We start from the raw sequence: 19,597 nt of genomic DNA, 5'->3' as shown, positions 1-19,597 counted from the left end.
TATTTAGAAAAAGGTTTGGAAAAAGCTGCTGAGTACTCTGGCCTTGGTCCATTAAAATATTTAAGCATATTGTTACTTTAAAACAGGTAAACAGGGTCAGCATGCTTACAGTTAAACAGGTTTAGGTTCTGATGAAATGGCTAATATAAAGAGACCCTTGTAAATCAACTCTTCTATGCACTGCTCTATAGGATAGTTGTAGCTGTAATGGCTGACTTGAAAAAATACTTCTCTGATGCAGTTAACAAGAAGAAAGAGAGTGAGGGATAAGCTTTCGGGCATGCAAATCTTGAAGGAGTTGTCAAGGTTATATGCTTGAAATCTTTTCAAGCTTTTTGGCTGTATCAGTTGGTGTAATGGAAGTTAGTAGTCCTCCTTATCTCTTCCTTTCTAGGGAGAGCAAAGCGTTGCAAGTGAACTTTAGCTGACAAGCTAAGGCACACCGTCTTGGGACGCTTTGAGGATGATGACCCAAATTCAGTACTCTGTTTGATGTTCTTTTCTGGGCCTTTTTAATTTCTCTTCTGCAGATATGGGAAAACTGAATGAGGTCACAGGTAGTAAGGAATGAAGTGGATGAGTTGAAAATTATGGGAGCCTGAATGAGATAAATGATCAAAGAGTGGTATAAATGTATTGTTACAAGAAAAGCACAGTGATTAAAGTGTAAAATACATTATGAAAAGAAGTGTCTTTGGGCCCTTAAAAACAGGCTGTCCGTGTTCCAAATATTTCAAAGACTTGCACATAATTAATGCTATCCTGGAGGAGCTCCATCTGCTCTGCTTTGTAAGAGGTAGTTTGAGTTAGGAGGAAGGATAAAAAAGAAAAGAGTGGAAGTGAGTTGTATAACCTGTGGAAGTTCAGGCTGCAGTTCATCTAAGAGCTTCACCTGATTTGCTTTCCTGAGGAAGAATCTGTTGTTGTACAGGCTAGAAGTTATGGCTCTGTTTAAACGTATGACTCCATTAAAGCCAGAGTGTATGCCATGGTGTTGCCTGTGACTGTGTTCATTAAAAGCAGCACTTTAAAACTGGAGTGAGCTCACCGGAGCAGAGAGGTGATAGGAATATATTTAGTGGGAACAGAAAGTGAAATCCTGGAAAGAAGGCGAGATGGAAAGGAAGAAGGAAGGACAAGTGACCAATGCAAAGGGTGAACGTGAAATTTTTTTGTAAAGAAGAATGAACAACTGGGGGCAATAGGAATAATTGGAAATGGTGACAGCAGGATAATGAAGAGGATGGCAGAGAAAGGAAGAAGGCTTCAGAGAACAGGATATATAAGAAGAAGTGCTGTAGAAACTATAAGACACTGACAGTTCCCTCTAGTATCATGGTTCTGAGGTATCTTTCCTCTACTTTGTTCAGAATCAACACATTTATTTTGACTAAGTATAAAAACAGTGTTTGTATGGTACATCACACTCTCCTCTTACAGACTAGATTACTTTCCAGCAACTTTCCCCCCCCCCCAGAAAGCTCACAAGAAGTGAAAAACTACCTCAATCATAGGAGGAGAGGGGGGGTCACATCTAGCACAGGTATGAAACCAGCTTTAAGGGCACTGGAACTAAAAGATAGATTCTCTAACAAAAATACTTAACTACCTGCAAGTAATGACAGTAATGAATTGCTGTCAAGTAAGAATAATGCCAGAATAAATGTGTGTGAAGTGGGAATGAATTCAGTGATCATAGATTATCTATTTGGAAATAATTTATAATTTTAAACTAGTTTTCATTTCCCTAAAAACCCATAGCTTTCATTGATTTAATTTAAGAAAATATTGAGTGTGGTGAATCTGAAGTATGACTGAATATTTTGCTTCCTACCTCTTTGTTAAAGTTGAATTGTGTGTGTGTATGAAACAGAAAGAGAGTGTATTGTTGGTCTTTCTTACAAATACTTAATTGTTTCTTGCTTTCTCTGTCTACAAATGAACAAATGCCAGAAGTCCAGTGCTCATCTGTGGCTTATAGCATTCAAGATATGCAGGATGGAAGGAAATATATATTTAGGTAAGGAAGCATGATTTCTTTTTATTTCGTTCTTGTTTAACTTGTGAGGACTGTGTGACATCTGTGGAGATTAAACTCTTAAGTGTGAAATGTTAGCTTAGAGTTTGTTAAAGACATCTTAGTGAACTGGAACTCTGAACATTTGAAATATATCTTCTTAGTTTTAATTTTTTAATCCTGGATGCATTTGTGCAACTATTCTGAAAAAAACCTAGGTGTGCGACCAGGTGAATAAGCGTTTCTGTTTCCGTGTAAATAGCATACCCAGATGCATGCAGATACTTACATATGTGAGATTAGACCTTAGTTTCAGTAACTTTCAGTGTCATCTTAATAAAGCGTAAGTATTTTGCACCATTTAGTATGAAGTTCAGTATTTTTTAAAACCTTCTAAATACCTTACCCATCCTAATAGAAATCTGTTTTTAATTATTACCTTGATTGGTGATAATAAGATACTTTGGAGTTGCAGACTGCAGCTTATATAACCTTCACATCTGATTGCAAGGTTCCTCCTTAGTGAAGGAGAAGACACTTAATTATAAAATAGTTCCATTATTTTGTGCTAGGAGGTTTAGTCTTGCTTCAGTAATCAAGTACAGTAGGAAATCATATTTCTTTAGGGGATTCATAAAATCAAGGGTTATACTTTTAAAGGCATTTATTTGCAAATATCGTATCTTTAAATGACTTTGCCCAAGGAGAAACAGAAATCCAAGGTAGCAACAAAATAGGTGAATACTGTTAGTATTTTATCACAAGCTTCAGGAACTCCTCAAGGCATCAAGTTTAGAAAAAGAGTGAGAGAGATTATGGAGAGGATATTTATTATTGTAAACTGCAAAGTCAACAGGGACTGCTAAATGCTCTTAGAGTCATAATAGCCTATCTTCTGTTAATTCTGGCCTGAAGCTCTGTGACTCTTTATGTGCAGAGATAATGGGGGGTAAAAGTGTATTTTTAGTTTAGCAGCAAATTCCTCCCAACCATGGAAAATAAATTAAGGAGCTTTGCGAAGTAAAAATGATTTGGGCTTTGAAGGAATTCCCAGCAATAATATAAAAGACTTATTACCCTTGGTAGTTAAAGGGTCTGCATATTTGCAGCTGATAGTAGTCTTTTTGATTGACTATTGCCTCAGTAACATGTTTTCAGATGATTTGATTTTAACCAAATCTGTTGATCCTGAAGAGAGGTTCCTTTTGGTAGTATTGTTATTATTTGTACTTCCTATGTGTACCTGTATTCTCGGAAATTTGTTACATTTCACTAAGCTGGAATTCACTACATGTTAAGATTTTACTAGAAAAGATTTGTGTTAAATAGATTCAGAGTTGAAAATGTACGTACATCATTTCAACTTAAATGCATTACAAGGAGCTATTCTGAAATAATGCATTATAAACATAGGAAATTCAGGTTAAGGTTATTACCGTTTATTACTTATGTTATAATCCAGGAACAAGACTCCTTTGGGCTAGGAGTGATAAAAATGAGGAACAAAAACATACACTCTATTCCCCAGAGAAAATACTGTCCTAATGTAATAAGAAATAATATGTGAACACCAACAGACTGGACAGTGCAAGGAAGCCAGAAGTTTCCTTGTGTAGCCTCACACGCTGACTGTGGATGGTGTTGTGGTAAAGAAATGTTACCTTGATACCTATCCACAGTCAGCACGTGAAGCTGCACAAGGAAATTTCCTATGAAGGAAGGCAGCTTTGTTGGAGGAAGGTTGCTTGTGAAGAAGACCTTCCAACACCAATGAATAGCAAAGACAAGAGATGCTTGTCAGATGCAGGCTTGGCAAATGGTTGGTAAAAGTGAGCATAATTGAGAACTGAAGGAAGGAGCACTTCTTGGTGAATGTGAAGTGTTGTGGAGACTGCGCACAAACCAGGGAAAGGGTTGAATGTGTATTTTGTTTTGTAGTGAATAACTAGGGGAAGCAACAGGAAGAAGGCATGAAAATGGCAATGTGATCACAGCAGTGAACTGAGGAGATGGTTTTTCAAAACATTTTGAATAGCTATAAAAGGAACCATACTGGATTTGTCAGAGACATAAAACACAATGTTACAGTCATCCTGAATCATAATATTGAGTGTTAAGACAAAAGTTTCAGCTTTGTGACCTGATAGGAAAGAATGGTCAAGCAGAACTGTTCTGCAAGAGGAGACAGTGAGATTTCATACAGCCTTAGCAATGAGAATCTGAAGGTGACACTCAGCCTCACAACCTGGAATAGTAGAGAGGAGGGTGATGGTAAGGTTCATATTGATTAAGAAAAGGAGATGGTTAAAAGCACTGCATTGGTGAAAGATTAGGAACATTGTCATGTGGAGCTGAATATCTGTAAACCAATATCAGAAAGAATGGCTGACATTTCAGTTCAAACAGAAAGTGGCAAGTCTAGAGTAGAGGCAGAGCTGTGAGTTATCGGAATAAGTGTGATGATGGAGGTTTTATACTAATGGGTGAGAGTCTCCAGAAACAGAATAGAGAGGAAAAAAAAAACGAGGACAGAGCCTTATGAAAATGAAATAGTGGATCCTTAATATATAAAATTTTATTTTATTAACATTTTAGTAATTATTTGGTTATTTTAAGAAGGGGTATCTTTTGAAAAGATTGATTAGTATTAAAGTATTGATTTTAATATTAAATTATTTTATCTGGAAATGCATGATATTACAATTTCTTCTTGACTGCTTAAGTGATGAATAATTATGAGGGTTCTACTATACTTTAAAACATTTATTATTCAATCTTTTGATAACTATCAGAAGAAGTAAACATTTGTTTAGTGGATGTTCTTCCTTCCACATGAAGGCAAAGTAATTTTAAAGTTTTAGAAAAAGTAAAGTTTCTTGTAGGTACATAAGGAATGCAAAAATATTTCTTAATACTGGAAGTGCCAAATCAAAGACTTCTCACTTGGGTCTATTTGCTGTTGATTTATGTTTCCACTGGTGTGCAGAATGCTTGTCACCACACTGTCCTTTGAGAATAGCTATAGCTGTCTAATGGTCCAATTCAACAAAAAATATGTTCAGTTCTTGTATTGCGAAGGTACACATAAAACTCAAAGTCACTAGAATCTGCTCCCAAAGCATATACTGCCAGAAAGGCAGATATATTTTAAATCACATTGGGCCCTGAAGTGTTATAAAAAATGGCTTATTCCTATTTTTTTTTCTCCATAGCTTTATGACCAGCAAGGCAGCATCAAGCAGTTTATTGCAGACTGCTGTTTATGCCTTGCAAGAGTGCCGCTTAGTAGGCCCACATGCATGCTTTGTTTTCAGCAGCAACTGTGGAAGCAATTTTTAATCTCATTTGATGTTGGTTGAATCTGTTCTCCTTGCTTGTGTGTGAATCAGTACTGATTGTTTTCACTGTTTAGAAAGGGATTGGATTTATTTAAGTTTTTTTTTTATTTATTTATTCTGTTGACGTAAAACATTTAGGCCATTTTCACAGAGGGGGAAGCTCATGTGTGAATGAAGATTCAGTTTTACAAAGCCAAATAGGACATTTGGCCACATAAATTTCAGTGAGAATTCATATGGATGACCCCTTTATATGTTACTGAGATGTTTCATCGGTAAGCAAGGTGGCTTGGACCCAGATATGAGGGTCTGTAGCAGACTGGGAGACACATCTGATCCTGATCTTCTGTCAAGCAGAAGATACAGCCTTTCCTTTCGTTCTTTGCCTATACAACTGGCCCAGCCTGCTCAGCTGAGGCTTTGGATCTAGTTAGGTTTCTCTTCAGAGGACTTGTCTGGCTTACTCCTTTAAATTTGATCTGAAACAAAATGTGTCTGCATTTTCTTAATCTCACTTTTCTTAACTTGGATCAAGTCCTTGAAGTGACTAACTTAGCAACTGTTTGCTTGTAGTAAACTAGTTAGCTTACTCCTGGATTCTGGTAGGGCTACCGTTGCCAAAGATGTTAGTGTGACATTTAGGAAACTTGGTCCCACTTCAGAGGGAGAGCGTGAACTGCAGTTGGTTTTGGTGTCCCAGTTCAGCAAAGTTCAGAACTGGTTGCCTGTGTTTTAGCACGTGGCTTATTCATTCGGTGGGAAAGTCCTTTCAGCAGGAGTGGCTATGGTTTTGGCTATGGTTTTGGAATCGGAGACATGGTGTTCTACTGAGAAAGAAGACTAGGGAAGTGAATCTATTTTTTGCATTTTTATATAGTGTGCAGCAAACTGTAGCAGCTCCACTGTAGTCTGTGGAGCAGAGGGAAGACAAAGTTTACCGTATGTTCCCTCTGTTGCCCAGGAGAGTGAAATTCCTCATAGTAGTAGGGGTCCTGTGACTGTGGGAAATACAGCTCACTAGGAAGTCAGCAAACAGCAGCTCTCTAAGATACACCTCTGGCAACAAGACTGGTTTCTGAGTGGAGCCGCTCCCAGGAATTACCGTTTGATTAGCAGGAGCAGAGCTTGTACAACGGCGTGTTTTCCATGATGGTGATAGTACCCTGCAACTGACTGTTTTGTTCATGATTCTGCTAACAGTATCATTTAATAAATGAGGTCTTTCATTATTAATTGTCTAGTCAGAACTACTGAAATTTGCAACATTAGCTAAATTGCAGATCAGCGGATTTGGCTTTCTCTCACTGCAGCATCAATTACAGCTGGTTCTTGTGTTCATTGTTGCCATTCATGTACATGGAATGCTTTGATAAAGGCAATGAAAAGACAGGATGATCCTGTGCTTTCTTCTTATACAGAAATAGATGATACAAGTACACCAATTTTGTCACACTAATAAATAGCTTCCAGAAATATAGTGGTCTATGAGGGAATAGGGCTGATTGACTCATTCATTGTGAATAATTTAGCCTGAAAAATTTGCATTTTTGTAGAAGTATTATCCATGGAGAAATGAATTTACATTCATCTATTTGTTATTCATAACCTCTCGTTTAATAGTTTATGAATTGCTGTCTTTGAGTTTCTGAGGAGTGCTCAATTCAGTGTTTTGTTGCTCTTGCTGAATGATAGTCATCAAAATCACCTGACGGCCTGAGTCCTCACTGGAGGACTAAAACTTGTAAAGGGAGAACAATGTGTGGTTCTTTCTGGTCACATGAGACCCTGGCTGTTTTCTATGAACAGGGTTCCTTTGCCAATGTTTGTTAGAAAATGAACGTGGTCAAGGGGACCAGTTGTTCAGACTTGCAGTGTTTGTGAATTCCGTTTCAGTGTCTTTTTTTGTTTTTAATTCAGATTAAATCATATGAAATACTTTGTCATCTGGCTTTCTTTTCACAGCAAATTCCCTTTTCTCTTGTGAGAAGTTAGTCTAAGATTGGGAAATGTGACATCCATAATTATGGCTTCTAAGCATGAAGCAGTGCGAGTAGAGGGGATAGAGACTTTCTGAGCAAAGCAGTGCAGGTGTCAGAAAGAGTATGTACATTAGCATAGTATTCTACCAATAAAAAGTATATCAGATTTCTAGTCAGGACTTTCTTGGGTACGTCTGCTGAATTATGCTTTGCGTGTATGTGTGTTCGTCCATGTTTGTGTGTATATATACATATGATGCATAGACACCTTGCTTTTATTCATTCTGCTCTGTTGTTGAGGAATTTTGCTCAAGTCTTTTTCTTTCCTTGCCTGTAAATAGGAATAGCAATAATTTCTCTTTCTCAGGATTACTGTATTATTTTATTACTCAGTGTTTTTGATGTAGTGCGTGCATGCTGATCATTGTTAAGGAAAACCCAATAGTGCTGAATTGCCAGAGTGTGTTAATGAGTGCCAAGAGGAATTAATGAAGTAATCACACAAGCAAATATACAAAATCACTAAATGTTAGTCTTATGCATGGTTACAATAGGTGGCAAAACTATAGGATGATATATAATCAAATAATTTATTAGGCACAGCTGGTTAACTGCTTACAGCAAAACAACCTGTAGCTTAATTGCTCCTTCTACTGCACTGGTTTTATGCATATCCTTCTGGCCCCAATACCCAAAGTGGAAAACCCTGCCTTAGGCATCTCAAGAGTTGTACAAAAAACAGTGGGTCATAACTCATCCATGTCAAATTAATGTTTTAGTCATGGGACATCGATGGCATAATGAAGGGAGAATAAGGGCATTAAGGAGAGTTAGTCCTTCAATAGGACTTCCCATCTGATTTTATTCATTTATTAAATGGAATAATATCCTTTTGACTAAAAAATCATGATAACTCCTTAGATGAAGAAATATGACCCTCTTTTCTTTTTAAGTATTAATAAATGTATTTGTTTCCATTGAAAATAGGGTTGTTCTGCACATCTAGGAATACAGTAAGAGAAACAGCTGCATGCCATCAATTCTAAAATTCTTTTCCTTTGAGATAGTTTTTTGACTAGTTCAATTATTTTATTCTACAAAGTACTAAGTTAAAGGTCCTGACCCATGTTCTAGCATGGCAACTCAGTATTTCCATTTTATTTTCAGGGTGCTGTCTTTTGTAGCCAGGTAGGTGAAGGATAGTGAAAGTTACTGATCCTTATAGTTACTTGCATGCTTGGAGGTCAGTTTGTGCAAAGCTAAGAAGGTACACTAGGTTATTGATTGCAAATGGTAGAGTTTGAGAAGTTGCTTCATTCAATCAATGAAGAACTTTAAATGAAGTGCTGGTTTTTCAAAATTATTTTCTGTATTTAGGAGCATGAGCCTATCAGAATAGATGTTCAGTGACACAGGACTTGTCTCTGTTCAGGTTGTGTTCATTTACTGTAACAACACACAGGTAGCTGTTCAGTCCTATAGGGAGATATTTGCTTATTCCTGTTTTGGAGGGAAAATGGGTGCTTTTATTTATGCTTAACTATGTCCTCAGTATGGAGAAACCAAGAACCATTGCTAAGTTCTGCTGCTTTGCAAATAGAGAAATACATGGAATTGGCATGGGAATTTCTCTTGCTGTTGAATATTGTGATTGGGCATGAGCAGTTCTTCTCTATCATCTTGCCTATTTTATGTTCCCTAACCCTTTGCATGACTTCTGTATTGTTAAGGTATATACCAAAGTTTACTCACTGTGCAGACTATTTACTTCTTTGCAGTTTCTTTTGACGTGCCCTTCAGCTATCCAATAGCATGTGTGTCATGGCAGGTGCTCCCATTTCATTAAGTCATATCACAGATGTCTTTGTCTGCGTTTCTCTGGAACTTTAGAGGTGAAAAGCTGTGAACTTACTGTAGCTCAGCACTTATGTCAAGGAAAAAAAAAAAACTCAAAACAAAAACAAACACACTTCTTTGAAAGAGATGTCTACCTTGGCAGAATTTGGCTGTGTCCTTGGGGATTTGGTGAGTGTGCACTGTAGGTGGACATATGAATTTAAGGTGACTTTAAATCAAAAAAAGGTTGTAAACAACTGCTGTAGGGAGTAGTTGCAAAAAAATAAAATAAAAAAACAAACCTAAAACAAACCAAAAATCCTCTCTCTACATGTTGTGTGTGTGTTTTCTGCAAATAACTTATGACAATGTCAAACAGGAAACGTTTTCCTTTGCACCATTGTGTTTAGCCTTGAACCATTCTTCTGTTCAAGCTGTATGTTCATATAGATTTATAAAAAGTCTAAATCAATTTTTATTAAAATATAACACTTGAGGGTATTCCAGGGCACACTATGATGGTGGGATATCTGGTGCTTTCATCAGATGTTTTTTTTTGTCATTATGTTCAGTGATAACTCTTTGAACAAAGATCATATCTAGATATGATCTCTGGGTTATAGTCCAATCTAGTTTTCCTCTACCTTCCTTTTACCATTTTATTTTGTGTACAGTGATACTGCAGAAGACTTTGCCTTTCTCTGATAGGATCACTAATTGTTGCAAGTGCCTGCTCAGGTTTCTTCAGTGCTTGGTCTTTTCTCAAATTATTTCTTTTTGAAATATGTTGTGCTTTTTTACTGATGGTTTTATCAATGAAGGATTGAGAATTTTTTTTGTGCTTGCTTGCCTTTTCTGTCTTTTTTGTCTGTCTTTTCTGTCTTGTGTCCTCATTTACTCAGACTTTATTTCTCTGAAAACGCATCAGATAGTTGTGACGCATCAAAAGAACCAGAATCTGTTAGTATTGGTTCTTGTTATAAATGCATCTTGTAATGCCCAAAATCTGTTCTTCAGTTCAGCTTGAAGTTGCTCTTCTGTATTGTGTTGATTAGTCTTTCATAGAATGTTTTCTTGATGCTTTCGAGTTTTGTTTTTCTTCAGATAATATATTAATTAATAATAACACTGCTGATAACGATGGCTATGAAAAGCAGTTAAAATGTCATTTCATACCAATTTCCCTCTACTGTATACTTTCGTTTTGTTTTTTTTCTCATTATGTCACATTCCTCACTGTAAATAAATATTTTATATGGACATTAAGACAAATACTGAGATGTATGTGTGGATACGTGTATTAAAACAGTAATACTCTGAATTTTATATGCCTTTGAGGTGTCAGGCCTAAATGCTCAGGGGTCTGAGTTTGAACTGACATACTCTTTTTTCAGGTGGTCCAGCCTCAGTAATGTCTATGAAGCTATACCCAAAACAGGTTGTTGTGAATAGAGGAGACTATTTCCTAATTTTTCTAAGTGCTTCGCCAGTGTTCAGATTTCAAGAAAATGTATCCATAAATTTCTCAGAGCACTTGGTCGTTTTTCCTATTCCCGTTTTCTAAATGGAGAACCTGTGATAAGGAGGGAATATTTATAGAATATTAAACTAAGGTTGGCTCCAAAATAGCTCACCAACATGATACTAAAAATAACATGAACACATCCTATTCACTCTGTACATCATCCATCGTACAATGAAAAGGAGAGGCAAGACTAATGTATGCTATAACTAATCCTGAACAGCAACTTCTGTGCTTAATGACATTTAAAACTAGACTGGAGTAAACTAGAAAGGAAACAATAGCTAACGGGAGTGATCTGCTGCAGGCGGGGGGGATGGGGCCGCATGATTCTTTCCCTCTCTAATATGAATGAGTGTAGAAACACTGCAGTATATTCAGTGTGCCAACATTTGCATTACAAATGCCTGTACTGGGTTTAGAGAAGAGCTAACAGATTGTCATTGCCCGGAGCACTGGCAGTACCATGATTGCTCAGATACAACATTGCTGTTAAACTTTTTCTTAACCCTGTGCTACTTTCACACAAATTGAAACAGGGTAATTTGTCTAAAGTTAGCCTTCCTAGCCTTTTAATGCTCATGGAGATCCAGTTACTCATTCTAATCGGGAGTGTCTGAAATATTGCATCTATGGATTTTCCCAGGTGCTGGAGTAAGAGATATTGCAGAGCTCACCCCGCAGAGCACTGCAGAAATTCTGCAGTGTACTGTTTGGGAAGATGAAAGATTATGCAAGATTCTTCATACATTCACTGTTATGACCGTATTCCTCACATTTTTCTGAAAAGTATAGGGGATAAAATGAACGTACTTTTGTCTTTTACACTGTTCTTATAATGCTGTCATCCAATTTAATTTCAGCTGCCACAATTGAACTGGCAGAAGTTGGAAGAGTGTTTAGTCCTCCGCTTGCTTAGTGAATCCTCTATAAATGAGTGATTTGGAAAAGGGTGAGGGTTTGTTCAGTGAATATTTTATTTAAAAATAAGTTCTTTCATTAGTGAAAATCACTCTAAATTTAATTTGTATTGAAGTCCCACAGCTGATTGAAAAAGAATCAATCTCGTCAATTTTTTAGCATGTTTTTTGGACTTGGGTTTTGATATCAAAGTTATCAGGATCCCAAAGGAGCAGTAACAATGAGAAAGGAATAATAGAAGTACTTTCAGGAAATTGTGGGTTATTCTTGACCCTCTCTTGACAGATACAGTCACAAAAGTTACTCGTATAACATTTGAATTTATTGTTCTGTTGCTTGCTTATTCTTTCCTTTGTCATGGTCATCTCTTTTGTAGACTCAATGGTTCAGAGATTTTTATTGGAAAATTCTTAGTATGTTCCATCCCACTCAAACAAATAAACACCCCCCCCCCAACAAACAAAATAAAATCCCCAAACTTCCGACAGCCACAGCAGAGCTGTGTACATATCTGTCAGATCTAAGTGTAGTTATAAAAGTTATTCATCACTTCAGCAAAGCATTGCTGACAAATGCCAAAATGTTCCTGCTCATATCAGTATAAAAAGTGTTTGTCAGAAGGAATACTCTTGCTAAAGTAAAATAAGGCTAAGCTATTCTGTACTATGTAGCAGTATATAAGGGGTAATTAAAACAGCTCATGAATTGGCAAAGGAATTTCAATTTAAATATTAGTGAATCCACTTCTATTTATCATGAATAATAGAGTGCATCAGTGGGAAAAGGTAATAATCTCAATTACAACTTGCAACCTAACAAAAGTGTTTAAGCTTTGTTGCTTAAAAGCAGCTACGCAGAGTGGTAGTGAAACAAACAGGTAATATATATTAGCACATTTGCATTCAAAATAAATTCCACTATTCTTCTGTATACCAAGGTCAATTCACATCTCTTTTTCGAGAAGACATACCTTGACCAGTCTGGTCTTTACCAGGACAGCCTGTTAGTATTTTTTTAAGTTTTAACAGAATTTCATTTCTCTTAAAAATTACTGATAAATAAATCTCTTGTGCTTTTAGAAACTCCATCTTGCAGTTGTCTCTGAAATAATAGTAGTTGCAGAAACATACCTGTTCAGACGAAAATAATATTCTTCTGTTTCTGAGATCTTGTGTGAGGTAGAAGACTGTATCTTGCAATCTAGGTTCAGTTCAAATACCAGGAAGTGTCATCTTTTCTTTGGCTCAAAGGTGTCATAGCATGGTTTTAAGCAGTGACTGCAGCTCAAGAACATGTAGGAAGGTCGCAGGTTTTCTATTTTTTAATTCTTTTGCTTTTATCCTTTCTTTGTCCTTTTTTAATCTGAGAAAATTTTTAGTTTTACCTCACTTGAGACACTAGTTAGTTCCAGACAAGTTTTAGTGTAAGTTGTTTTTTTTTCAGATGAATTAAAAAAAAAAAAAAAAAAAACAAAGCCTGCTTTCCTATATAAATACAAAAGTTACCCCTGTCTTTAAGAATGGCAAGAAGGAGAATTTGGGGAGCAACAGGCCCATCAGCCTCATCTTGATCCCTGGGAAGGCAGTGGAGAAACTAATTCTGGTTATTGTTTCCAGACATGTGAAGGGGACAGGAAGGTGATCAGAAGTAGTCAGCATAGATTAACAAAGAGGGGATCAAAGCTTAACCGACCTGATAGACTTCTACAGTTCAATGACTGTCTGAGTAGAGGAGGGGAGAGAAGTAAATGTTGTCTATCTTGACTTCAGGAAAGCTTTTGATACTGCCTCCCATAACATTCTCATAGATCAGCTGATGAAGTATGACCTCGATAAGTGGACAGTGAGGTGGTTTGAAGACTGGCTCAACTGGCACTTGGAGAGTTGTGATCAGTAGCACAAAGTCCAGCAGGAGGCTGTCACTAATGGTATCCCCCAGGGGTTGATACTGGGGCTAATACTGTTTAACTTCTTTGTTAATGACCTGAATGATGGGACAGAGGTTACCCTTGGCAAGTTTACTGATAATACAAAACTGACAGGAACTGCTGATACACCACAGGATTGTGCCACCATTAAGAGGAACCTTGACAGGCTGGAGAAATGAGCAAAGAGGAAATTCGGAGTTGAATAAAGAGAAGTGCAGAGCACCTTGGGGTTATTTCTCCCTCACACTGGTATAGGACTGACCAGCTGGAGAACAGCTTTGGAGAGAAAGACCTGGGCGTCCTGGTAAACAGTAAGTTCAATGTGAGCCACCAATGCGCCCTTATGGCCCAGAAGGCCAGGCCCATGGTATTCTGGGCTGTGCTGGGCAGGGTATTGCCAGCAGATCGAGGTGGGTGATCCTTCCCCTCTGCTCCACACTGGTGAGGCCACATCTGGAGTGCTGGGTCCAGTGCTGGGCTCCCCAATAAAGAAAGACATGGGTCTGCTGGAGTAAGTCCAGTGAAGGGCCACAAAGATGCCTGAGGGACTGAAGCATCCCTCATATGGAGAGGCTTAGAGAGCTGGAACTGCTTAGCCTCGAGCAGAGAAGGTTCAGGGGGATCTTATCAATGTTTAAATATTTAATTGGAGACTGTAAAGAGAATGGGGCTAGAATCTTCTCAGTGGTGCCCAGTGACAGGACAAGAGGCAATGGGCACAAACTGAAACACAAAAGTCCTGTTTGAATGTAAGAAAACACATCTTTACTGTGACAGTAGTTGAACACTGGAATGGGTTGCCCAGAGAAGTGGTGGAGTCTCCTTCCTTGGAGGTATTCAAAACCTGACTGGGCATGGTCAACATGCTGTAGGTGATTCTCCTTAAAGAAGAGGGCTGGACCAAATGGTCTCCAGAGGCCTGTCTCTGATAGACTTGTGTCTTGTATAAAGGCATGTTATTTAGCTCTTTAAGAAAATATCTTGTATAGTGTTTTTTGGTTTTTTTTTTGTTTGTTTTTTTTTGTTTTGTTTTTTTTTTGGCTCTTGGAGTTATAACCTATTTTTACTGATTTGTTTATGAATTGCAGTTAAAATCTTGCATAAATATTTTATGTAGAGCACAAAGTAGTTTCTAACATGTACATGTTCAAAATATGAGATGAAAGAAAATATAATAGAATTGTAAAGAAAAATAGATATAATAAAACTGCATCCCAGGATCTGTGTAAATGCCATCAGAAATAATTAATAGGATTTTATGTCAGAAGAAGGGTCATTGTATCACTTTTTGTTTATGAGAGAGAAGAGCTGTTTCTATAATTATCTTCACTATTTCATCAACCCTAAAAGAAGCTATCATTTTGAATTCTGAGAATAGTATTTGGTTGAAAGAAAAGGACAGGTATGTAGTTATCTAGAAGTTTAAGAGATGTTACAATATTTTATTAATACTCTTGGCAGCAATATTTGAATGTACATAATAGCACAATCTATGCTATTAGTTTAAATTTTAATTAGACTTTACTGTAACGAAATTGTTGGCATTGCAACTGTTGTTGGAGAGGGATGATTACATCCTGTGGGTCTGTTTCTTTATACAAGTGCATTTGCCATTTTGTTCCTTTGTAGCCAAACAGCTTTTGTCTGGGATCAGAAATGTGTTAAAGTCTGCACGTGTTTTCTATGTCATTGTCAGAAAGCCAATGCATGGCCTGTTATTTCCCATAGTTCCGTGTGATCTTTGATAATTCCTCTGGATAGGTATTTTCAGCTATTGAGTACTGCAGCCCTGATTTGGCTGAAATTTTACTCATAGTAGTTATAATGAAGCTTTAGATATGCAAGCTGAGTTTTATATGAATGCCTTAGATAACAGATAAGTCAAAATAGTTAACCACCTACTGTAATGACTGCTCTCTTACTCCACTAAGGATGGCAGTAGCAAATCTTGTGTTTTATTTCTTACATGAGGTATGACAGCTCAGCTGAATGTTTTACTGTATTACTGTGTCAGTCTGGTGTATAAATGTACTCGTTTTCTTGATGTGTACTGAAGGATTGAGACAGGATTACAGAAGTTGAATAGAGAGCACTCTGTGTCATGGCTTGCTTTTATTGGTGAGTGTGGCTTCAGCAAACTGTTGGTAGAGCTTAGAGAAAACTACCTTTTGAATAGGGATAGTGCTACATAAACCAGTGAACCCTTTGTTCTTCTGTTGTCATACCACTGAATTCAATTCTTACTATTCGAGCTAAATATGATCAGCAAATGGTCTGTTTCCTGCTGTGTTTTCCATAGTATTTGTTACAGACAACATATCAGTAGTGGTGGAAGGTCTGTGGCTTTGTAATGTTTATTCCTTCTCCTTGGTACTTAGCAAGAAAAGGCTGATCCAAATATATCAGTTGGTGGATTCCAAATATTAAATGGAGACAAACTTTGTGGCAATAGCAGTGATCTTTAACAGATCAGTTGCTCTAATTTTATGTACATACTTAACAGATTTTTTTAGTTAGCTTTTTGCATCTGTAAGGATTACAAGGGAAAAGAAGTTCTTAGTAATTCCAGGGTTTGTACTCAATAGCATACTGTATCTGTAACATCATTTGACTCTCTTATTCCTGGTTTCAGTAAATACAGTCATGCAAAAAAAGCCAGGCTGTTTCTATAGATGGTAACAAATTTTTGAATCTCTAATAGTTTGTATTTGATCTTATGAGGTTCCCATCTTTAAAATAGAGCCTGATAAAACAACATCTGGGTTTGTTTTTCTGCACCCTTTCAAGACATAGCAGATCTAAGAGGCAATCTATTAAAAAAAAAAAAAAGTATTTAGTGAGGTAACACAAGCATCTCTTTTTGATTTGGTTTTGTTTTAACTGCTGTGCTCTTTTGTCTCCACTTCAGGAAAGTTTTCACACTCAAAAATTCTTAAAATACTTTCTTTCAGAGGTGTTTTATGTTTGATGTTTTCCAGTATAATGGAAGAAAAAGGCTTGTTCTGTATACAAACAGCTTTAATAATGAGCAGATACAGTAGAATATTTGGGAGCAGATGTGGAGTATTTATGAAATTATGGGGTATTCTGAAATTTCTTTCTAATGCAAACTCTTACTGAATACAGCAAAGCTCTCTCCTGCTGTCCCTTAGGAGCATCTCCATCTCTTTAGAGCTATGCAAGATTTTTTGCATCAATTAAGGTGATTGGCAACATCTTCAATATGTTTTCCAATTATCTCTGCAAACACTTGCAATGAGACAATTCCCCAAAGCTCCTTTCTTTTACCCCTAGTTACACAATCCCATATTTAAGTAAGTTAAAGGAAATAAATATCTAGTAACAGAGCACCTTTTCACTATGGTAAGCATGAAAGGTCAGATCCTTATTGAGCAAGAATTGAATTTGGTGAAGCTATATGAATACTCAGACACTCATTTATGTCCTCTGAGGATTTGACCAAAAGCTGTTATAATGTGTAACGTGCCCTTGTACTCTGTTACATTGCCTAGAATAAATACTTTGTCACAATATCACAATAGAGTACATTGAAACTTTAATATACAAGAGATTGTATGTATGTAAAATATATAATCTGGTAAATATAACAGTGTTTCTCAACTTACAATATTTGATGTGAAGAGAGTTTTACAGAGGGTTCCTCCCCCGCTCCCCACCAAGGATTTCATTATACATTGGTAAGCCTGGTAATATTCACTGGAATGTTATTGTTCCTGGAATTTAAAGAAGCAGAGTCAGGATTGGCAGGTAGGCTAAGGATTTTTTTAAGCACGAATCTGCTTTATTTGTTAGTGTATGTGAAATTCACAACCTGCATTGTCTGGTTTATCCTTTCCCCCCCAATCTTGGTCAATGACTTAGCTGAGAGTTGCAAAAATTAGCTGTGAGTGGAAGGAGAGAGAAGATAAGAAGTAAATCTAAATATGTAAATGTATTTTAAAAATGATATCCTTGACATCAAATCCTTAAAGAGCATCTCTCTGACTCCATTGCATGCTGTTGCCCAGCCTCCTGTTTAAGCCTACTTCTGCTCTTACTTGCTGCCAGCATATTCATTAGCTTTTTAATCCCTTAATTCCTATATGAGGATTCATAGAGAAACAATGTTTGCCTATAAATAAATGTCTGCATGTGGCTTGTATGCATATACAGAACAAGCATGTTTTGTTTCTGTTCCTCCCTGTGTTCTTGCCTTACTTTTATCCCTGTGTGTTTGTACATGGTACTGTGGTGCCCACTATTCAACCTTCAAATTCTCTACTATATCATTCCAAAGTAAACACCTGCTTGACAGGGGGCAAAAGACCAAAACAGGATTGGGAAAACCTAGTCAGTGAAATTGTTCAAAGAAGAATGAAACTATATTCTTTGTAAAAGCCAGCATGACTCGTAACTTCTAATGGAAATGAACGGAGATGGGGCACAGGAGGCAGTAGGATGGGTAAAGAGAGAAATAGGGAAGTGGTGTGGGAAGCAGTTGGAGTGTAGGTACGCCAGAGCAGATCTCCAAAACTAGTCCTATTGCACCGTTCCACTTTCTGAACTTGTATGCAGTTGGCAGGGACAATCAGAGGATTTGCTTCAAGTGCCCTCCTGCTCCACACTAAACCAGTAACATAGCTCCACCCTGACTGTCTGCCTTCCAGCTTGTACTGTAGATGGTGTATCGAACAAAATCCATCACTAAGAGTTTCTTAAGGTCAAATGCCTGTGCTTATGTTTGCACGGTTCAGGAGAATGAGCTCCAGGTCTCCTGCTCTTCATTGGGGTCTTGCATTCCCTGCTGTGCTCTGCACATGCTGCTGTGCACTTAGCACACTGTGCTCTGTATCAAGACCTCTATTCTGATAGTTAAGAAGTGTAATATCTTGTTGATGTTATATTAGCGATAGTACATAACTATCATTTAGACTACAAACTGCCATTAATTTATGTCCAAGTTAATTTGACCAACAGATGGCACTATCAGTCTCCTTTTCTCTTGTGGCTTGGAAACAAATTTTAAGCAAACGGTTGTCCGGATCTCTGTGCTGCTAAAATCAGTAATTGCTTTCTAATTAATATTTCATTTAAATTCCTAATGTCTCATAATAGCACTAAAAGTCTATGCACGCCTACATGTGCAGTGAAACAAATTATAAGGGTTCATATTCATAAATTTAACCTATAGTGTTCCTCGTAGTATATTAAATGGCTCTTGATTTTCAAGGGGATTATAATTCAAGCCTGAATTTGAATAATTTAAGTAGAAAAGACACCAAATGTGATCCTCTCAGTTTAACAGAGGTACTCAATAGTGGAGAGTTGAAAAGCAGTTCCGAAATTGATGGAACAAGCTAGATTGCATGAAAAGTATACTGCATTGATTTCTGGAAATTCTATCTTTCTCTTTTCTCAAATTTGTAGTAAATGCGTAATATAATATTCTATGTCTTTAAGTTCTGTCTTCAGGAGACACAGAAAACACCTTCGACTGATACAATAATGATTTGTAGCAGATATAGTTGTCTCTATTATCTGAATTGCTGTGAGGATTTTCAGAATGAGACATTACTGAGAAAGAATCAGGAGCAATACCTGCCTGGAAGAAGGGAAAAGAAATGGAAAATGTCATGAGGAAAGAGAGCATTAGAAATTGTATACCTGGAGTTTAGAGAAACTGTTACATGGTTATGTAGGGATAAATGCTGTGCACTGTAGACATCTAGCTTTGATTAGCTACTATGGATCAAAGAGACTGCTGTGGCTACACTAATTCTGATACTCAACCTGATTTATTTAGTGATGGCTTATGTAGCTCTATATTGTGCTGAAATCTGCAGCGTAAATATACAATGCTTTGAGTAAAGCAGACAGAATGAAGAATCAGGAGCAAGTGATCAGTTGCTGCCTTTGATGTAACTGAAAGGAGGAAAAGAGAAGATGTTATCCTAGCTATAAATGGTGACTCGTGATAATAGTGAAGGTGGTTCTATTGATGAAAAACAACGTGGTAGGTTGTTAAAAGTGTGAAAAAAAGCCAAATAGGAATAATCA

General features: G+C 37.1%; 1 long non-coding RNA gene across 1 annotated transcript in view; it reads left to right on the top strand.

The window, feature by feature from the left end:
- The first annotated feature begins 1,961 nt into the window (after nucleotides 1–1,961).
- Nucleotides 1,962–19,597, top strand: part of LOC146585366 (uncharacterized) — a 43,550-nt gene continuing 25,914 nt past the window's right edge. Inside the window, exon 1 of the long non-coding RNA XR_014898005.1 lies at nucleotides 1,962–2,020. This is a non-coding gene — a long non-coding RNA (uncharacterized LOC146585366). The remainder of the gene's footprint in view (nucleotides 2,021–19,597) is intronic.

This window comes from Rhea americana, unplaced genomic scaffold, assembly GCF_003343005.1.
Source record: "Rhea americana isolate MKP2758 unplaced genomic scaffold, rheAme1 scaffold_81, whole genome shotgun sequence".
NCBI lineage: Eukaryota > Metazoa > Chordata > Aves > Rheiformes > Rheidae > Rhea > Rhea americana.
Note: the sequence above shows the minus strand (reverse complement) of the source record. Positions and strands in the feature narration are given on the sequence as shown.